This window comes from Trachypithecus francoisi, unplaced genomic scaffold, assembly GCF_009764315.1.
Source record: "Trachypithecus francoisi isolate TF-2019V2 unplaced genomic scaffold, Tfra_2.0 Lachesis_group1, whole genome shotgun sequence".
In the NCBI taxonomy this organism is placed as follows: Eukaryota; Metazoa; Chordata; class Mammalia; order Primates; family Cercopithecidae; genus Trachypithecus; species Trachypithecus francoisi.
The window spans coordinates 74,796,384-74,804,938 of NW_022681454.1; positions in this window are offsets into that span (position 1 = coordinate 74,796,384).

Here is an 8,555-nt window from a genome sequence, read left to right on the forward strand (position 1 = left end):
AGTGGATCCATCTCCTATTGACCAGATTATTAAATATCTGATAAAATAATTCATAACTTTAATCTTGAAATATTTTTGTTTTTTGGTTATTCTGAGGAGGTTACTAAATCAAGCAAGTAAATGGCTTTGGGCAGAAAAGAAGTTGATGTCTCGTGGCCAGAATGAAAATAAAAGCTCATATTCCTCCTTTGTCAAAATAAGCTCTGATCCAGTTTTCCAGTTCAAAAATAAAATAATAATAAATGTTGTGGATGAAATTCTAACCTGGAGTTGTTAGTCTGGCCTAAATAGGACTTTAGGTCTTGATTATCCCTTGAGAGAAAAAAGAAACCATAAGATCTGAAATTTCTGATAATGAATGTTTACGTTACCTGTACTGATGCCCAACTGGCAGATGACTGATGATTTCTAAAGAAAACAATTGCAGAACACAGAAGGAAATGCTTCTAAGAAAATTATTCCCACCACCGAAATAAGGTATAACACACATTCCATAAAAGACCCAGACTCAAATGTGTGGTCCATGAAAGAATATTGCTTATTTTAGTCACTGCTGTAACGCTAGCCTGTCAGTAGCCTCCCAGTAAACACTTAAATAATAAATGGCTTATTATTCCTTTGCAACAGTGGTTTAAAGGGTATACATGTTGGGAGATGGAGAGGACAATGTATATTGGGTTTAAAATCTAAAGTAAGTTCTCAATAGTCAATTGTATGGTAGCATATGACTTATTTTAATAGTCTAAAAATTTATTTTGATAGAGAGAAAATGAAATTAAGAGAATCTCAATTTATGTTAATTAGTTCACTAAAAATACTAGAATCATTTAGGGTCTCCAAGGTCTCTGCACTGAACATTCTAAAGGGGGACTGAGAATTAGTGGTTTGGGAGATTATAAGATCCCCAATGTGTGGACCTTACATCTTACTCAGCATTGTACTTCCAGCTCCTTACAGCTTGGTTAGGCACAGATTTGACTACAAGACTTCAGTTCAGGAAAAATGAGGCAGACCAATAGAGAAAATGTCTTAGCTTAGCATGAAGCCTTGACACAAAAGCTCCTGTTCCAGTTTCTGGGAGAACATGACATAAACTCCTCACTGAAGGATAACATGATATACATGATCAACTCCTTACCTTGTGAGGCAAGAGCAAGAATCAGTTAGACTATCCAAGAACAATTAAAACAGAAGATAATTCTTTCCATATGGGTTCTGATATTTTTTACTAATAGTTATTATAGAATGCCTATTATGTGCCATGTGCTCTACATCCCTTTAATCTGTTAGCAAAATATCAAGGTCATGTCTCTTTTATTCATAAGAGGAAACTAAAACTCAGAAAGTCAAATAACGTGTCCACAGCCACACAGAGATGGGATTAAAATTTATGCCCTTTTGATTCTGCAATTATATAAGCATTAGGAAATAAATACAAATAAAATCTATGCCTATTTGGTTTTGGAACCTTTTTGCTTTATGTTATACTGTCATGATGCCCGAGAAATATGTAGCTCTCAGTGGAGACAATCCTAGTTTATTGATTGCCTCAGATACTGAAGGATATTCTTCCATTGCTGAAGGGAATTATACAGCCTGAGGACTAGTCAGGTTCTTTCCCATTGCCCTTGCATTCAGTAAATACTTTGGGGGGGGGGGCATTTTATAACTCTGGTGAGCATATTTCCTTATATAAGTTGCTCTTGATATTAAAAGAGGAAAATAAACCAGAGGCATTCTGGCATCACAAGCAGTCACTTGGTGGAACTGAAACTTCAATGTAGACTTAGAAAAAAAATTAAAGCTTCATTGGTTTAAGTTGAATACTTGATTTTTTTCCGTAGGTCTGAGTCAGCCTGTGGCAGTCAAAGGTTGCATTAAATAGAGTAATCAACCCTCTTTTCTTGGTTCCCTTTTTCTGACTCTACAAATTTTGTTGCATAAATCTCACTAAAGCAAATATGAAAAACCTCCAGGCTTTGAAATATGCTGTTTAAGTATGCAATAAAGTATTCAATAAAAACCTGTTTTAGATGCTATGGTTTAAAACACTACCAAAGGTGCATAACTCAAACACAAGGAGCAGTATAAAAGGAAATACAAGGACATTGAATTTTAAAATATATTTTTTAAAAAGCAGTGGACTCCAGTTGATTAGTCCCTGCAACATAACTCAATATTTTATCCTACTTTTTCTTGGATGACTGAAAATGTTTCTTAGGGTTTTGTTTTTGTTCCCAAGTTAACTGCCTTCTTCCAAGGACATCTAAGTAATTTGCAAGCACTCAGGAAAATAAGCATATACCCGTATCCTTATACAGCTCTATGAAATAAGAAAATCAATTCTTTATTTCAAAATTAAGTGTTACTTCATTCATCTTCAAAACATAGCTCAAAATTTGTGACAGTAATAATGTATAGAAGAATAGCAATTAATTATTCCTTTACTTCTTCTTAGCACCAAATTCAAATACAAAGTATCTTAAAATGCTGGTACAATTAGCTAGTAACATTGTGAAATTGGGTGAGACATGTTTTAAGTTCATTTATGAGATAGTATAATACAATCATGATTTCCAGTGTCAGTCTAGACCTACCAGTCTTTACCATTGGGAAAATAATTGAGGGAGTCCATTACCTGTAAATGAGTTGGAATTTCCAGAGTACACTAGGAAAAGCACTAGCATGAACAGCATCTTCTCCTTGTACTTCCTAACTAAAAAGATACTCAAAGGGTAATATCACTCATAAAATTTTAGCATAAGACTGGTCTTGAAAATAAGCACTTCAACTTTGAGTTGTCTCATTGGCTCTATGACAGTCTACTGAGGTTTTCTGTGGCCTGCACATCACAATAACATCAAACCATTTCGTGAGATAAGCAAAGTTCAGCCCTACTCAAATAAGGTGTATAAAGATTAGTAGTATGCTCATAACCTTTTGTTTTCAAATACAAAATGATATACATTTTTCAATGTGTTAAAGGTGAAACATGAAAAAAATTGTTCAAAAAGCATTTTGAGAAACTAGATATTTGGGGAACTAGGAAACTAGGTAAGATACAAAACTGATCAATGCTAACAGTAATAAAAGTAATATAACATTTGAGTTTTTTTCTTTTTTTTTTTTTTTTTTGAGACAGAGTCTCACTCTGTCACCCAGGCTGGAGTGCAGTGACAGGACCTCAACTCACTGCAACCTCCACCTCCTGGGTTCAAGCTCAGCCCCACCTCAAGCTCCTCCCACCTCAACCTCCTCAGTAGCTGGGATTACAGGCATGAGCCACCACACTCAGCTAATTTTATGTATTTTTAGTAGAGACAGGGTTTCACCATGTTGGCTAGGCTGGTCTCAAACTCCTGACCTCAAGTGATCTGACCATCTCAGCCTCCCAAAGTGCTGGGATTACAAGTATGAGCCACTGCTTCCGGCCTCAGATTATTTTTATGTTGATCAGAAATGATTTGGAACTCTATTGTTTCAAAATCTGAGACCTTATTCAAAAGTAAACAACAAGGTAAACAAAGATACAATCCTGGCTCAGAGCGGGGGTTGTATGCTCATAATCATTAATTATTTAGACATTTCCTGTTGCATCAAGATTTAAAAGAATCCTCCTTGGGAGTATAAGAGAAGATCAATCTCCCAAGCATAGATTTCCAATTTATAGTTCCAGGAAATCAGCTTCCAGCTTTAGGAAAGAAAGGGATGAAATACCACTGTTATAGAAGGTTTGAATAAAACTCAATGACAGTTGTCATTGTACCTCCAAAATTCAGTGACTTTTCCTTGTAACTGGCATTTTAAAAAATTCAGAAGACCAAATAAATCAATATATTTCAAGTACACGTTGCAAAATATCTTTAAACATCTTTACAGTAATATCTGTGGAAAACCAAAGTATCAACCTAAATGACCTAGAAGTCCTGTAGAAAAATGTTATGTGTTCATGAGCATGTTAAGTTTGATAAAGAAAATATGATATTTAAATGATACAAGCAATTTTCAAATGAAGGACCATATTATTAGATGTCTTTTTCACTCCGAAAATTTTGTGCAATTATTTGATAATGTTGAAAAGATAGACTATTAGAAATACCAGAGATATGTAAACACATAACATAAAACAATAGGCATCAATTAAATATTCAAGTAATTGGAAAGATAAATGAAAATTTCAGCCAAATAAATCAATAAATGATGCTTCGGGTGTTAACTACAGTTCAGAGAAGAGGTAAGCTATCGTTCATGTTCTTTATGCAGGTGATATATTGCTAACCAAACATGTGCCTTTTGATAAAGTACACTTGTTCTAGGATTACAGAAAGACACATTGGTTCACTTTTATCTTTAAGTTCCAAGGCCACTACACAGGTACAGATCCAATTACTTTAACCTGGTCATCAACTGTCACTTTGCTAAATATCTCTTCATATACTGTTTCTAAATTTAAAAGCAAACAAATGTGTTTATTTGTGTGTGTGTGCACATGGATGCATAGATTTCCATTTCAAAACTTTTGAAAATCTGCAATGGGAAATTTGAAATTCTGCCAACAACAACAAAAAATATTGTATGAATCTGGCTGTAATAAGAAAACTACTATTAGTAAAATACTAGCAAAAACTATTAATAATATTATATACTTCTATCAAAATATATTTGTATTTTCAACAACAAACTGAATTCATGATTATGAATGCTATACTTTAATAAATAGCTTGAACAATCTCAATTAAACATTTCATTGTATATTCATTTACTGTTTATTTTTCATTGTTATTTCTAAATAAGTTATTTTATTCCATGTATTGACATACACTCTTCTCTATTTTGGAAATTTAGAGATAATGAGGGATGTAATGTATGTTTTAGCTAATTTGGCCAGTGGAAACATTATACAAATTTTAATAACCATAATAAAAATAATGAACTCCCTGATTAGATACTGTTTTCCTATATATTTGAATTTTTTTCCCTGAACAATTATACTCTTTTGTGTAAGATGGAAAGATCCAGAGACCCTCATAAATAAACCTAATGGCATTATATTTGATTATTTAGACATTGTCAGAGAAAGTTCAAAAGTGATACATACAGATAAAAATGTTATTACCTAAAACATATAATGTATAGCTGTTTTTTATTAATAAACACACAAAAATATGAAATATATTAAAATTTTTTGACAAGGCATTCAGAATGAATGAAAAATAAAAACAGTTCCTCTTGTAAATAGTAAGCAAAGATAAACTATATCTCATTAATTTACCTCTTTATTATGTGCCTACCAAAGAGAATCTCAGCTTGCCCAAATATGAAAATCCATGAGCCTTCTAAAAAAATCCAAATTTCCTATTGCATCCAAATCTCAGGGCATGCATATTTCGAAAATCCCTGTTAGTGATTCTGTCAGGCAGCCAGGGGTGATAATCAATGGTGCAGTATGTGCTTGGCACATCATTTTGTTGCAGAAATTCAAGATATGTATACTATAATCTTGCCTTCAGGAAGCTCATTGTGTAGTGGAGAGATAACCAGGTAAGAATTGCAGCAAAAAAGCAGCGAAGTATAAGTGAAAATACAGTGGACAGACAGAGGTGAAATGATTAATTCCGTTCAAGTCTATCAGAAAATAGTTCATAGAAGAGAATCTAGAAACAAATAAATAGGAAATTTCCCAGGCAATAATAAAATGGTAGCAAATACCATATGCCAGGCAATAGTCCTAAAGGCTTTTCACATATTCATTTAACAGATCCTCACAATAACCCAGGAGACAGTCATTGTTATTCTCCTATTTTGCATTTAAGATACCGAGGCACAAGTCATACAACTCAAAAGTGTGTGTAAGGAGTTTGGAATTCTGTTTGTCTAACTAGTGTTACACTATACTATTGCTCTTCTGTGAGGAAAAGAAATACACATAAAGGCACCAAAATGTGCAGAAGAATATTTGGGATACTGTAAGACTGGAAATATTCTCTTTTTTAAAATTCTTTATCTCCAGGATATGGTGAAGAGACCTTATTTGCAATGACTCATGGCCATTAGAATTTACTCTCTAATTAAAGGTTGGAGAAGTTGTGACAAATAATTTGTCATTAGGCATTGTATTAGTCCATTTTCATGCTGCTGATAAAGATATACTCAAGACTGGTTAATTTACAAGGAAAAAAGTTTAATGGACTCACAGTTCCATGTGGCTGTGGAGGTCTCACAATCATGGCAGAAGATGAAAGCCATGTCTTACATGCTGGCAGACAAGAGGAGATAACTTGTACAGGGAAACTCCCCTTTATGAAACAATCAGATCTCATGAGACTTATTCACTATCACAAGAATAGCAGGAGAAAGACCCAGGCCCAGGATTCAATTATCCTCCACCAGGTCTCTCCTACAACACCTGGGAATTGTGGGAGTTACAATTCAAGATGAGATTTGAGTGGGGATATGGCCAAATCATATCATTCCACTCCAACCCCTCCTAAATATCATGTCCTCACATTTTAAAACAAATCATGCCTTCCCAACAGTCGCTCAAAGTCTTAACTCATTTCAGCATTAACTCGTAAATACACAGTCCAAAGTCTCATCTGAGAAAAACCCAATCTCTTCCACTTATAAGCCAGTGAAATCAAAAACAAGCCAGTTACTTCCTTGAAAAAATGGGGGTGCAGTCATTGGATAAATGCACCCATTCCAAATGAGAGAAATTGGCCAAAATGAAGAGACTAAAGGCCTCATGCAAACCCAAAATCCAGCGGGGCAGTCATATCTTAAAGCTCTAAAATAATCTCCTTTGACTCCATGTCTCACATCTAGGTCATGTTAATGCAAGAGTTGGGTTCCCATAGTCTTGGGCAGCTCTGCCCCTGTGGCTTTATAGGTAAAGCCTCCCTCCTGGCTGCTTTCATGAGCTGGCATTGAATATCTGTGGCTTTTCTAGATGCACGGTGCAAGTTGTTGGTAGATCTGCCATTCTGGGGTCTGGAGAATGATATCCCTCTTCTCAACATCTTCATTAAGCAGTGCCCCAGTCAGGACTCCATGTGGGGGCTTTAATCCCAAATTTCCCTTCCAAACTCTAGCAAAGATTCTCCATAAGGGCTTTGCCCTTATAGCAAACTTTGGCCTGGACATCCAGGTATTTCCATACATCCTCTGAAAGCTAGCAGAGGTCCCCATGCCTCAGTTCTTGACTCCTGTATACCTGCAGGCTCAACATGTGGAAACCACCAAGGCTTGGGGCTTGCATCCTCTGAAGCAATGACCTGAGCTCTAGATTGTACCCTTTTAGCCATGACTGGGACTCAGAGTACCAAGTTCTGAGACTGCACAAAACAGCAAGTCCCTGGGCCCAACCCACAAATTTTTTTTTTTCTTGTAAGCCTCTGGCCTGTGATGGGAGGGGATGTCATGAAGACCTCTGAAGAGCTGTGGAGTCATTTTTCCCATTGTCTTCATCTTTAACATTTGGCTCCAAGTTACTTATGCAGATTTTTGCAGCCAGCTTTAATTTCTCCTCAGAAAATGGGTTTCTCTTTTCTATCACATTATCAGGCTGCAAATTTTCTGAACTTTTATGCTCTGCTTCTCTTTTAAACATAAGTTTAAAACTGTCAATGGATCTACCATTCTGGGGTCTGAAAGACAGTGGCCCTCTTCTCAGAGCTTCATTAGGCAGTGACCCAGTAAGGACTCTATTTGGGGTTTCAACCCCACATTTCTCTTCAGCACTGCCCTAGCAGAGGTTCTCCATGAGGGCCCCACCCCTACAGCAAACTTCTGCCTGAACATCCTCTGAAATCTAGGTGGAAGTTCCCAAACTTCAATTCTTGACTTCTGTGCACTCGCAGACTCAACACCACATGGAAGCTGACAAGGCTTGGGGCTTGCACCCTCTGAAGCTATGGCCTGGGCTGTACTTTGGCCCTTTTTAGTCATGGCTAGGTCAACTGGGGTGCAGGGCACCAAGTCCCTAGGCTGCACACAGCAGGGGGACCCTGGGACTGGCCTGCAAAACCATTTTTCCTCCTAGACCTCTGGCTCTGTGATAGGAGGGGTTGCTGCAAAGCTCTCTAACATGCCCTGGAGACAGTTTCCCCATTGTCTTAGTGATTAACATTTGGCTTCTAATTACTTGTGCAAATTTCTGCTGCACACTTGAATTTCTCCCAGAAAAATTTTTTTTTTTTTTCCTATTACATTGTCAGGCTGCAAATTTTCCAAACTTTTATGCTCGCTCTGCTTTTCTTTTAAAACAGAATGCTTTTAACAGCACCCAAGTTACATCTTGAATGCTTTGCTGCTTGGAAATGCTTTCCACCAGGTATCCTAAATCATCTCCCTTAAGATTAAAGTTCCACAAATCTCGAGGTCAGGGGCAAAATGCCATCAGTCTCTTTACTAAAACATGGCCAGGGTCATTTTTATTCCAATTTCCAACAAGTTCCTTATCTCCATCTGAGACTACCTCAGTCTGGATTTCACTGTCCATTTCATTATCAGCATTTTGGTCAAAGCCATTCAAGAAGTCTCCAGGGGTTTCCAAA